This window comes from Globicephala melas, chromosome 9, assembly GCF_963455315.2.
Source record: "Globicephala melas chromosome 9, mGloMel1.2, whole genome shotgun sequence".
Taxonomy (NCBI): domain Eukaryota; kingdom Metazoa; phylum Chordata; class Mammalia; order Artiodactyla; family Delphinidae; genus Globicephala; species Globicephala melas.
Window position 1 is genome coordinate 41,184,274 of NC_083322.1, and position 13,956 is coordinate 41,198,229.

Below are 13,956 nucleotides of genomic sequence, written 5' to 3' on the forward strand. Positions count from 1 at the left end.
GGGATAGAGCAAAATACACATGTATCTGCTCATTGGCGCAAAAGAAATATAGGAAGGATAAACCAGAAAGTAAAGAGATTGGTTACCTACAGGGCATGGATGGAAACTGGGGTGAAAGGAGGAAGGAAATGGGATAGGTGAGAAGGGATGAGGAAGAAGCATCACTTCTCTCAATATACTTTTTGTAGAACTTTGACTCTTAGAATCATGGAATGCTTCAAGTACCCCTCTCCTCCTCCACTTAAATCCAACCAGAATATGGGATTAACCCAAAAAGGAATACAAATAGCAACAAACAAACCTAACAACATTTCAGGTGAATATTATAATCACACTGAAGGCGATGGGGAAGGAAGGACCTTAACACGACTTCAGAAAACAGTATCCTGATGAATATGGTAGTAAGACCGAAGACAAATAGAACCTTATATAAATGCTGTAGCCTGGTTCGTAAAAGTGTGTCTCACAGCGCCATGGGTTGGCAATTCTGAAACTACTTTATGTGTATACTCGGATTGAACAAATATATAACTCTACTGTGAATAATGAGAGCCATATTTCTCACTATCAGAGAAAAATATTACAAATAATGAAAGGGGAAGAGCTATAATGAAGTTGGTCGTGTTGGATTAGAATTGGCAGCATCAGTATGAAATCATGCTTTAAAATAAATCGGCTTTACTGAAGTGTAATTAACATACAATAACCTGTACATATTTAAAGTGTGCAATTTGGTAAATTTTGACATGTATACATCCATGAAACCATCACCACAGCAAGATAGTGACTATATCTATTACTTCCTCCAAATTTCTTCATACCCTTTTGTAATCCCTCCTGACCACTCTTCCCTACCCGTACTGCACCCCCATTCATAGGCAACCACTGATCTGTTTTCTGTCACTATAGATTTGTTTTTCTAGAACTTCATATAAATAAAATCATATTCCATCTGGTTTCTTTCGCTCAGCATAATTATAACAGGTATCAAATCGTTTATTCCTTTTTATTGCTGAGTAGTATTCCAGTCTCCCATGCAAAAGGCAATCATTTGTAGCATTTCCCCCCTTCTCCTTTTTTAAACCTACAAGCTCTCACTCTATGTCCCCACTCTGGCCATCGCTCTCTCATAACTCAGAAATGGAAACAGTTCACAAATCTTACCTTCAGAACTTGCAACTTTTAACTTTCCTTCAACATTTGATGAGCAGCCTGGCAAGAGGAGGTAAACAGATGTCAAAAGGTCTTTTGACCCCCTGAAGCAGGGGTGTTCTGGTAAATGTTCAACAATCAGCTATCAAAAAAAAAAAAAAAGCCCTGATTTGTAGCATTTGCCATTTTCCATGGTATAAATACTCCTACCATGCAGATGTGAAGCTAAGACAGTGCCACTGAATGGGGTTCTGGGAAGGGATGTGTGGCACTGGCTGTGCAGGGAAGCCAGCTCCAGCACACCGCTGCCCTGAGGTCTGCTAGGATCCCTTCCATCCTCTAGAGAAGGTCAGGATTCCTGCTGATGCCAGTACTGCACGTGGAGGGGCCTGAATCTCCCATTCTCAGGGCCACCTTAGCTCTAGGGTTCTGATTCCACACAGGCTGAACCTGCTCCTCACCACACGGAAGCAGACAAGGAAACACCCATTTCTGCAGTTTCTGCAAAGAAACCCCACTCATAAAAACAATTTTCTATCAAGGTTTCAAGCAGGTATGGGGAGCACATGGGCACCTGCAGCTGGAGATTTTCCCTGGGCACTTGGAATCACTTAGCCCCAGGCTCTGTCAGCATCCTGCTGACCCTCTTTCCATCCTTCTCTCCTCTCTGCTCCCTGCCTCCTACCCCACAGAAGGTAGCTGAGCCTCTGCTTTGTGTCCTAGCTGAGGCTCCTGCCCTTCTGGCCTTACTTCCCACCCAAAGTGTTTATAAAGGTATCTAAGCAAATAAAGACATTTCCTCTCTAAAAATAAGTGTTGGTGTCTGCTATAAAAATAAGTTTAATTCTATGAGCCCACATTTTTTGCCCTCTCTGAACCTCTGTGCTCTGATCTGCAAAATGGGTACAATAATATCTACTTATAGGGTTACAGTAAATTAGAAATGAGATTATATGTATAAAGTATAGCTCCACCCCTGCAAATAGCTGGCCTCCAATAATTCTAGTCCCCTTTGACTTCCCTTCCCTTGACTTAGAGGGTTGAATGGAACCTCCTTTTGTCCAAAGATAGATGATGGGGAAGCTGGCCTGGGCAGCCTTTCTGCTACCTGCAGGAAGCATTTCAGAGACTATAGGAAGGCCTGCCGGAGCTGGAAAGCTTTTCCTTCCCTGAAGCCTGAGAGCAAAGTCAGGAGAAGAGATCAGGGCAGCTTTGTCTCTCTAAGCTTATATGTAGTAAGAGGGCCTCAGACCCATAATACATGACAAAACGTTATTACTCATTCACTCCACAGCATTTGTGATCCCTTGCATTATCAAAGGCATGGGGAGAGTTGCTATTATGCAGAGTCTCTTTTTTTTTTTTTTTTAAGGCACATTCTGGGCTCTACTAGCTCTCACCGAGACAGCCCACCATACCACCTCCTACAGGGGTCAGTGAGGCACAGACTCAGGTTCAAATCCCAGCCTCACCGCTTAGCAGCTGTGTTGTCAGTTCAACTTTCTGAACATCATTTCCTCACCTTCAACTCCCCTCCCACTTTCTGCAATGCTGCATTACCATTAAAAACCACATTGCACCTTTCTCTACCATCTATTTTGTGAATCTTCTAGAAGTTCCTTTCAGATCCTCCCTGGATAATCCAGCCTGCTTTTTAAATTCATCTGAAGCACAGAGGCCAACGCATGGCATCCAGGGAGCTGAGCAAGAAGCAAGGGAGAGTGAACAGAACACTGTTCTACCAGGAACAGAAGCCCCAGTGGCTTCAGAAGGATGGGCCAGCATGTGGGGCCAGTGCTGGATGTGTCATATCAGACCCTCCTGCAGCGCTGAGCAACCCTCAGTGGGTAGGGACTGTGTTTTCCAGAGGCTCAGCTGAGTCCAATGCTGGGGGTGAGGGGGGCTGACACCGGGAATCCCAGCACCACTGGCCTGGCCTTTGCTGCTTAACAGACAAAGTAGGCTGTCAGACCCAGCTCCATTTCTCAGTACTAAGCAAACCACTCAGAGATAGATGGGTTAGCTGGCCAGATCCAGCGTTTAGGCCACCGGTTTTCAGCATAAAGGAAACTGTTCCTCAGCACAAATCATTAAGGAACTGATAACAATATGTTGCCAAGGTAGCTATTCTTCCAAGATGCTCAAACAGAGAAATTACTCTGATTACTCAGAGAGTCAGTAGTGATGTAATTTTGAACCCAGTGGTTATCTGGCATCAAGTCAAAAAAGCCCAGCCAAAAGCCCATGCACGTTTTTTTTTTCTTTGCTTGCAATTTTCCTAAGAGCCCAGGCATGGGAACCTTGTCCACACACCCCAGCCCTTACAGCCAGAGGCAGCAGCAGTATTTGTCATCATGCCTGGGAAAGAGAAGAGGTCCTTTGTGGAACAACGCAAGAAGGCTCCCATGCCAGTCTCCTCTTCCAGCTCTTGTCAATGCTCCCTGCAGAGGGGAGCCCAGAGAACAGCCTGTCAGCTCTTTTCAGGGCTGAGAAAGTCAGGCTTTCTGTCGCCTTGGCTGGGCTGAGGGACTTGGATCACTGGTCGGCAGCCCAGGATTTACACAGAGAGGAGCAAAGAGGGATGGGAAACATCAGACCTTTCACTGATTGAGAATCAGGGACCCGGAGCTGGAAGGAACCTTCCAATCACCCCACTCCCTTGACTGATGAGAAATGGAGCCCAGAGAGAGTCACACAGCTCAGCGCCGGGGGCTCCCGCCTGCCCAGAGCCAGGAGGTCTCAGTGAATCAGGCATCTAGCCCGGCGTCTCCCTTCGCCGGACAATCCACCGCATCAGCCCGGCCTCTGTCGCTCGACTCCTCAGAGCCACACTGTGATGCTCCTGACTCTGCTGTCCCCCAATAAAAGAGTGTATTCATATCCAAACTCCTTTCCCACCTCCATCCAGCCGTCCAAGCAGTCCGTCTCCAACACGGTTGCCAGCCAGTCCTTTCTAGCTCGTGTCAGTAGGGATGCAGATTCCCAGAAGAGCAACTCCAAACTCTTCAAAATATCATTTCAGATGCTGTGATCATGGAAAGAGTACAGCCGGACAAGGGCTCGAAATCCACCTCCACCACATTCTTACACTTCATATTGGTCAAGTTACTTATTTTTCTGAGCCTCAGTGACCTCATCAGTAAAACGGATATGGTAAGATATACCAAGGAAGGTTTTAAGAACTAAATGAGAGCCTATGGAGTGCTCGCAGCATTGTGACTCTGCCTGGTGACTGACAGCTGCTTCTCTTTGGAATCTTCCATCTTACCAGGCAGGCCCAGATCTCAGTGGGTCCCTGCAGGACCCTTCACTTTGGCCATCACTGTCTGCTCTCTTTGGTGATCTTGCTGTAACTGTTTTTCAGTCCAAGTAAATGCAGTTCCTGAAATGCTTCCTGCACACCTGTGTGCAGGCCCGCGTTGAGCGCTGGGGGTGCAGCAACCACTCGACTGCAATTCCTGTCCCATGGATGCTCATGGCCCAATGGTAGGGCAGAGCAGCAACTTCACAGGGCAGAGAGGGTCATAGGTGACATACAAATACGACCTGGAGAAGTCAGAGGAGGGGTTGGGTGCTTCATGGTTTGAGTGTTATCTAAATGCCTCTCCTGTTCCAGAAGGAACCTGGTTCCCCTTCCCATGCCAGAGATCCAGGCATCTGGGCTGGGAGCAAGGATTGCTCTGTCTGGCCCCCCAGCATGGAGCCCAGGCTTGACAGTATCTGAGGGGAAGCCTGAATAGAGAACCAAAGGACCGTCAGCCATCGGCCATGCTCCCCAAACCTGCCGAGAGTCTGAGGCAGGGATTCACTTGCTTTATTGGGGGGATGCTTTCAAGACAAGGGGAGAGAGGGAGAGAGGGAGGGTAAGGCAGGGGATATAGTCTCAGCTGGCATCTGGCTTCAGCCTTCCCAGAGGGTGCTTTGGAGTAAGAATTGAAGCACAGAGTTGACTTCACCATGAGACAGAGGCCACACTTTTGTACCCTGTTGCTGTCAGGCATTAGACGGGCTTGTGGGAGAGGCAGGTTGGACACCCCTGGGGGAGGTGGCTTCTGCCGGGCTGTGGACAACTCTGGAGGGAAGGGGGGCAGATCTGAGCCCTCAGCAGCCCACAGCTGGAGGATGGGTGCCCTGGCCACTGCCCTGTCCAACTGGAGGTTTTAGAACAGCAAAAGAAAAGAGACCCTGAAATGCTAGTGTGTGTGTGTGTGTGTGTGTGTGTGTGTGTGTGTGTGTGTGTGTGAGAGAGAGAGAGAGAGAGAGAGAAAGAGAGCCAGAGAGAAGATAGTAATTCTAACAGCTAACATTTACTAAGCTCTCAACTGTATACTTGTGCCAAGCCTTTTATAAATATACATTTTATAACTACAACCTCATTTAATCCTCTCAAAAACCTTATTAAAATATACATTTTTGTATATAAGGAAACTGAGGCTCAGAGAGGTTAAGTCAGTTGTCTAAGGGCACACAGATAGAAAGGCCAGTGCTGGGAGTTGAACTCAGATCTGGATTACTCTACAAATCAAGCTCTCAACCCCTGCCATGCTGTCTACTAAGGCTGCCAGGCCTATTTGGACAGGCAGCTTTCAAGAGGGGTCTTGGTTGGTAACACAGATGAACAGAGGCCTCAAGCAACCTTTCCAGTTCCAAAGCTGGAGTCACTCTGACTCTCCTTGCTCTCTCTTTCCTCCCAGCCATCCATGGCCAAGTCTTGTCTCATGGACCCCTTCAGCCTCCCCGTCATCTGTCCCTTCTCTCTGCCCCTGGTCCGCAGCAGTTCAGGCCCCGTTCCCCTCCTAGCTAGAGCCGGACTGGCCTCTCCTACTGGGTCTCTCCTCCCGGCTCATCTCTCTCCCTTCCAGCCATGTGCACAGCCTCACCAAACTCATCTCGGAAACCCAGCTCCAATCATGTTAATTCCTTGATAAGGCCTTTCACTAACCCCCATCACCTGTTGCAGTAAGCACACTCACCTCAGCCTGGCATTCAAGGCCTCCAAGATGTGGCCCCAAATGTAACCCCAGCCTCATCTCTGCTGCAGGCAAATAGATGATTTCCCCCCATCCCTGCAGGCTCCTGTCACTGTGGGCTGCTCTCGCTCTGCTCTCACTGTGATGTGGCCGCTCCCAGGACATTCGCCTGGTGAAATCTGACCATTTTAGAATTAAATGAGACTTTAGAAATTAAGACAAAAGTCTAATTTTCCAGGTGAGAAAAATGAGACTCAAAAATATATATCGATACATGACGACAGCTATTACCATGAAGGTGCACTATATGTACTCAGGTAGCATGTACGTGTACACACATACACACGCTCACACACACATTCACTCTCAGTCTTTATCCTTCAGTTCTTGCATGCATTTCACCCTGGACCCTTGCCGCTGGGGCTGGCTGTCCCCCAGCTGGTTTAATGAGGAGCACATGGTCTTCCTGGTGAGAGGAGAGACTAAGATATGGAAGAGAAATCTCAGGAATGGAGATTGGACCACAATCATGGTCCCAGCCCTGACTGTGTATTAGAATCATCTGAGAAGCTTTTAAAATTCTCAGTGCCCAAGCTGCAACCCAGACCAATTGTACCAGAAGCCTGGGAGTGGGATCCAGACATCAGTTTTTTTGTTGTTTGTTTTTTACAAGAAAAGAGTGTCCACTGCTGTATAGCACAGGGAACTCCACTTCGCTGTACAGTAGAAACTAGCACAACATTGTGAAACAATTATACCCCAATTAAAAAGAAAATGGTGGAAAAAAAGTATCCAGAAACAAAAACTTCAACTTGAACAAGAAACAAGAGAACCACCAAACTCTGCATCCTGTTCTAGAAACTCAACCAACATTTTGTTTGCAAATCATTTGTTGATCATCTACTATGTGCCTGGGATATCCAGGCCTTGAGACTGGAAGCTGGTGCCTGAGGACATGGAAATGAAAGGACACAGACTCTGACCTGAAGGAATGCCAGTCCATGGGGCAGGTGCTCACATCAAGCAGCCAGCAAGTCCCACACCAGAGGCATGCCTGGGGAATCTGGGAAAAGAGGAAGTAATGAATACTCTTTCAGGAAAAGACTGCACAGAAGGAGTTGACTCAACCTAAGTCTTAAAAGATGAAGCTGGAGAGAAGGTTCCCAGGCCAAGGACCAGCATAACAAAGGCCCATGGATGTGTGTTTTGCACCCTCACTGCAGGAGCAGTCAGTGCTCCAAGGTGGCTCTGCTGAAGGTTTTGACTTTTATCCACCCAAGCACCCCCATTGTGCCTTTTTAAGGACTCCTGCTTCCATTGGCTTTCTAAGGCAAACCCTGCTTATCTCCTTTCCGATTTGTATAGACTCTTTATTGCACTCTTAGCCTGCAATCTCACCTACAGCTTAACAGCTACAGGCATACCTCAGGGATATTGTGGGTTCGGTTCCAGACCACTGCAATAAGAATACCGCCATAAAGCAAGTCACCTGAATTTTTTCTTTCCTAGTGCATACAAAAGTTATGTTTACACTATAGTCAATTAAGTGTGAAATAGCACTGTGTCTTTACAAAAATACATACCTTAATTTAAAATACTTTATTGCTAAAAAAAATACTTCGTTGCTAAAAAGTGCCATCGTCTGAGCTTTCAGTGAGTCATAAACTTTTTGCTATAGTAACAAAGATCATTGATCACAGAACACAATGAGGAAGTTTGAAATACTGTGAGAATTACCAAAATGTGACACAGACATGAAATGAACAAATGCTGTTGGAAAAATGGCGCTGATAATCTTGCTCAATGCAGGGTTGCCACAAACTTTTAACTTGTAAAATCGCAGTATCTGCGAAGCATGATATAGTGAAACAAATCAAACAAGGTATGCCTCTACTATAAAACTCTGTGTTTTCAAACAACAATCATTTTATCACAGCTTAAGGTTGTGTTGCATCTGAACCGCGTTCAGCTGGTGGGTCTTTTGCTCCATATGGTGTCCACTTAAGTCACCCAGGGGTTCATAGCTGGCAGATAGGCTGGTGTGGAGGGTCCAAGACAACTTCATCCACAGATATGGCACTGTGGTAGAGCTGGCTGGAAGCTGGAGGGCCTAGATGTAGGCTTTCTGGCATGGCAATCCCAGAGTAGTCTGTCTTCCTACATGACTCAGGGCCCCCAGAAAGAGTCCCAAGATTGAGGAGATAGAAGCTGCCAGTGTCCAAGCCCAGGTGTTACTCCCACCAAATCAGTCACAGAGGCTGCTCAGTGTCAAGAAAGATCTTATCTCTCTGGGAAAGGAATGTCCAGGAATGCATGGATATCTTTAGTCTGCCCCAGCCTTACCCCCATTTCCAGATTAAGCTCCCCAATTTAACAGTCCTCAGTTACCCCAAAAACAGTTACAGTCGTTTCCCTTTGCCAACAGGATAAATTCCAAATTGCTTATGTTGGATCCATGGGCCTTCAACATTTGACACAAAACATCTTTCCAATGTTGGGAGACACTTCTCCAAGGGTCGCTGGCACTCCTGCACATCTTGCCAAGGCCTTGGTCTCTCTTTAACTGGTCCCAGGCTGTTTCTCCTGCTTGCGTTTGCAGCAAGCACCCTTGAGGGATGAGATACTGTCTCTCTCTCAAAGAGCAGGCTGCTGTAAGGTGGTGGGCTCTCAAGGCCCAGGATCCCTTTCCTGTGTGTCGCCCACCTGTATGGCCCCTGTGGGCCTCGGGGCTCAGAACCGATGTGACTGTGCCGACACTCTGGATCTTGCTATTGCTACAAGTAATAGAGTCCTTGGTCCCCAACTCAGGACTTGTGTGTCTTCTGTCAGCACCCACGCACTGGGGCAGGCTAACTCATCTGCTTGCAAGCAGGGAAAATCTCAACCCCTTCCCAGCCCTTGGCATCCAGCACATCACCACCACTTCCAGCTACCGCAGCCTACTTACTGCGCCCACAAACACGTAGAAAATTCCTACCTTAGACTTCTACTGCCACCCAGAATATCCATAGGTCTCTCCTCTGTCTCATTTCTTTCCACTGGCAAAGCCAAGTTGCACCTCATTACTTTTCACTCACGTCAGGTGTCTTCACAGCACTCCCCGCCTCCAGCCTCTGGTTGGTGGTTCCGGCAGCAAAGTCTGTGAAGCCCTTTGTGATCAACCCTTTCAGCTGTTAGGGCCTCGTCGCTGAGCACTCTTCACTGCAGCGAAACCAAACTTCTCTCTTTCCAGAGCACTTTCATGCTGTTCCTCTTGCCTGGAATTATCCTTCACTGTCTGTCTGACTGATTCTTCAAGGTCCAGTTCCAGAGACACTTCCCCCAGAAAGCGTCCCCTGTTGTCTAGCTAGCTCAGTTGGGGGTCCCTCCCCCTCCCCTGCCTGCTCCCCCTGCACAGCACACACGGCAGCATTAACTACCATAAGCGTTGGCTGAGTCTGCTCTTCCAGTATCGTAAGCTCCTTGGAGGCAAGAAACCAATCTTGCTCATCCCCATATCAGTGCTTAGCTGGGGTGATATTCAGAAATATTTCTTTAAAAAAGAATGAATGGGGCTTCCCTGGTGGCGCAGTGGTTGAGAGTCCGCCTGCCGATGCAGGGGACACAGGTTCGTGCCCCAGTCCGGGAAGATCCCACATATCGCGGAGCGGCTGGGCCCGTGAGCCATGGCCGCTGAGCCTGCGCGTCCGGAGCCTGTGCTCTGCAATGGGAGAGGCCACAACAGTGAGAGGCCCGCGTACTACAAAAAAAAAAAAAAAAAAAAATTCCCAGAGGACTGGTTTTCTTTATGACAGCATATATGGGGATGTCCCAGCGTTTCTCACGTGTACACCTTGAAGTTCAAGACAATATCTCCTTGTTCAGATCAATCTTAGATCACTTTGGAGTTTTTCTAGCTTTCAATTTTGTAGGTACATTATTTAAACCCCCTAAAAACCTAACCCAAGGATAGCAAGAAGAGCTATGGAGTATGTTAAATTTTATTTGGATCAATGGACAGATTTCCAACCAGCTCTGAGCACATGCTAATTTGCATTTCTATTGCTAATATAATAACCAAATCAATGTCCTAGGAGAAGAGAAGGGTACTTTTTCTCACCTCTGTCTATTCACCACCTCTGAGCAGGGGTGAATTTAGTCAAGATTCAACAAATATTTATTGAGCATCTAATAACATTCCCACCCCCAGGCACCTGGCCAGTGTCCCAGGCAGTGCATTGGCAGGGAATGGAGCTCTGCTTTTATTTATAGGTTGGAGAGGGAGTGGAGTCCCCACTGCACCACTGACATGCAAGCTTCCTAGCAGTTAATCAGAAAATTCTGAGAATCCAAAAAGATCGTGAACAAACATATGGATTGATGGCCTTTGACAGCTATACTTCAAATGTGGTTTGTCCCACTCTTTCTCCACCCTTCACAGCACATTTCTCCCAGAAGCAGTCTGGAACGTTCAGCAGCTCAGTTCAGAGAAGTGCTATCCACAGGCAGCACTGGAGGGTGGGAAGAGTGTAAACGGTCACTGGGCAGAGCTGTGACCCAAGCAACAAGGCAGAGGAAGAGTCCTGTGAGGAGAGAGCGGGGCTTTCTTGTCAAGTCACTTTGAATCTCTTTCCAATTCTAGTTTAGTTTCTTGAGAAAGATAGACGTCTCTGCTATTATCTCACACCCAGTGTATAAGATGGAAAATAGCAATATACCAAAGTTAGAGTCCAGTCAATTTCACCCTGATCACTGTGAGGTTCTGTGGCCTGAGACCCAAGATCTGGATGTAGCTGGTAAAATCTGGAGAAAGATGTTTCAGTTAAGAGCAGTAGTGTGGTTCAGGGTTAAAAATGTGGTCTTTCAAGTCAGAGAAGGACTCTAGTTCTACTTCTGCCACCTACCAATAGGATGATCATGGGTGTGCAAGTTATAGTTCCTCTTTGAGCTAATTTTTCTCATCTGTAGTCAGAAACGATAAAACTACCTCTCAGAGTCATTATGCTTGCACCAAGTGATAAATTCTACCCCTCCTGAAATTCCTACTCTTCTTGACATAGCCCTCAAACATTAATGTGACCTTCCCTGATACACCCCCCAACCCCAAGAGGAGGTGTGCAGGCCTCTGACCTGCCTTCCTTTCGGGCTCCTTTATCAAACAAGGCACGTACCTGATTCCTTTCATCTCTGTATGATGGGAGGTATTGTGGCCGAACCATGATCGTTTTGCCTGACGTGCAGCAAGCCGAGATACTGAGACGCTAAGGTTTGCAGCAAAGAGAGGGTTTACGCTCAAGCCATGGCGTATTTATGAGATAAAGAATAAAGCAGCAGGGCGGTCTGAGGCGTGGAGAGCGTGGGGAGAATAGTGAAAGGTGATTGAAAAAAGGTGCGGTAATTGTCATTCTGTCCAGGTGTAACTAAGCTACAGGTTTCTGCACGTTCAAAATGGAGGCGCTTAGCACGATCTGAGGGTGGAGTTTTGGGCCCTCTGACGCCAAAAGGTCACTGAGCTGACACTCACGCATGCCCAGTTGGAGGGTTGGTGGTCTTAACCGGTCTTAACCAGCTCAGCTCGAACTAGACACAGCTGACTCCACATTCCTGGAAAACAGCCCAGGCAAATATCTTATTAAGCTACGTGCTACTTGGAGGACATGCAAGTCTTTTGTAGCAACAATTAAAACAACCTTGATTAGTAAAGGCAGGTTACAGGTGAAATGGATTTAACTAATGATTACCCAGGGTTTCAGTATGTTTTCTCTCTCCTCCCACCCCTAACCAGCTAAAGATAATTTTGTCTTTTCCTACTCAGATTTTCCCTCTTCCCTACTCCATAAAGAGTTTAGACCCCACTCACCACAACTAGAGAAAGCCTGCTCGCAACAACGAAGACCCAAAGCAGCCAAAAATAAAATAAATAAAATTTAAAAAAAGAGGTTAGTCTTTACTAACCAAGTTATAAAATGTTTGTGTTAACCCTGGAAACGGGGGTAGAGAGAAACAGGCCCTGAACTGTAGGAGGAAACTAGGCATCAGAAAGAGCTCAAAGGGAATTTGACAAGTGAGATGCTCTGGAGGATCTATTATCTGCTAGGAAATAGACAAAAGAGATTTTGGAAGGGTTTGAGGAGTTAAGAATTTGTTCCCCATTAATATTCCTTAATTCCAGAGGTGGTCAGGGAGAGGTCTGGACAGGGTTCTGTGTGAGAGTCAGCTTCCCCCCGCTCTCCTGTCCCAGAGCTCCTGCCTTCTCAGCGAGGGTCCTGCACTTACCACATTTATGTGGCAAAAGAGGGAGATTTATTTTGGATATCAAAACAAACGGTGATCCCAGAAGGTTGCTGAACTTGGGGATAACTGGGAGCCCCAACTGTCTCCAGCAGTTTGTGCTCTGATATTCTCTCTTCCCTTAATATCTTCCCCTTTCCTCATTTCCATTTTTTACATCTTATGTCTTTATTTTCAAGAAAATGATATATTTCTTCTCAGCACAAACTTGGTCTCTGCTTTTTATGTTTATCTTTCTTTTTCTGTTGTCTCTCAAGATGAACAAAGTAGCTGCCACCCAGTCCATCATTTCCCCAGAGGGAAGTGTCCTGGCCTGGACACTAATGCCAACCATGAAACAAACACTGAGGGAGCACCTACTTGGGGCATCCCCAGGCCAGGCAGTGGGCATGAAGTAGTTGAAGATACACGTCAAGAGTCTGTCTAATAAATCATAGTTTTAACCTCCTCTTCAATCCAAAAGTTTTAGGTGAGGGGGTGTGTGTGTGTGTGTGTGTGTGTGCGTATTTCATAGGACAAAATAAGGAAGTGAAAAGACGCCTCTGTGGTCTTCTTCAAAGTCCATAACCCAAATCTAATCATGAGAAAAACATCAGACAAACCCAAATTGAGGGATATCCTACAAAATACCTGACCAATACTCTTCAGAAGTACCAAGGTCATGAAAAGCAAGGACAGACTGGTAAAATCCTAAAAAAAAAAAAAAAATCTGTAGTTTAGTTATTAGGATCGCACCAGTGTGAATTTCTTATTTTTGACAAATATACCGTGGTTATGCAAGATGTTAACATGACGGTAAGCTGGATGAAGGGTATATGGGAACTCTCTATACTATCTCTGCCACTTTTCTGTAAATTTAAAATTATGACAAAATTTTAAAAAATTAATAAGAGAATGCAGAAAAATGAATCAGTAGTTAAGCAAATATTCAAGCTGGTATAATCCTATTTGGAGTTTTTTCCTCCTAATAATCAATAAAACAGATTGAAAAAAAAGACTAGACACATCCATAGCAAAATGTTAACAGATGTTAGTGCAAGATAGTGATAGATAATTTTACTTTTGTTTCCTGCATTACTCAATTTCCTTCCATGAATATATTTATTATTAACTTTGTATTAATTGTTTTAAAAATAAAACATTATTTTACAAGTCATGTGGAGAAAAAGTGACCTACACTCTGTCTGTGGACCCGAGAAGGCCCAGAGGCCAGAAGATGCACGCATTATAATTCTGTCTGGAGCTGAGGAGAAATGAGACGAAGCCCTGGAGAGAAGGGAGGGAGCTTTCCAGGAAAGTGGAGCATTGGAATGCAAAGCTTGTTCAGGCTCTGACACGTTCAGGGGGACACAAAGGCCTTCAGCACTTTTGGCAGTAAGTGCTCTCCCTGCATGAGCAAGAAAAGCATCTCGGCGGAGTCAGTCACCTCTCTCTGGGTCCTCCCCGCCGACAGTCAGGATGCAGGAAATGTTTTCCAGGTTTGAGTGGCCTGTTGCCAATCACTGAAAAGGAAATAGCAGGAACGTGGTCTGGCTGCCTGGTGTGAACAGGGCAAATGCACATG

The 13,956-nt window shown here is 46.2% G+C and overlaps 1 protein-coding gene across 4 annotated transcripts in view; it reads right to left on the reverse strand.

The window, feature by feature from the left end:
* EEPD1 (endonuclease/exonuclease/phosphatase family domain containing 1) overlaps positions 1 to 13,956 on the reverse strand; it is a 241,286-nt gene that overhangs the window by 211,921 nt on the left and 15,409 nt on the right. The window contains exon 1 of one of the 4 annotated variants that reach the window (XM_060305419.1): positions 7,106 to 7,185. The exons of 2 other annotated variants lie outside the window; for them this stretch is intronic. The gene's annotated coding sequence lies outside the window, so the exon portion shown is untranslated. Of the gene's footprint in view, positions 1 to 7,105; positions 7,186 to 13,956 lie in introns of those variants that run through there. One more of the 4 variants, XM_060305421.2, reaches the window with a different exon arrangement.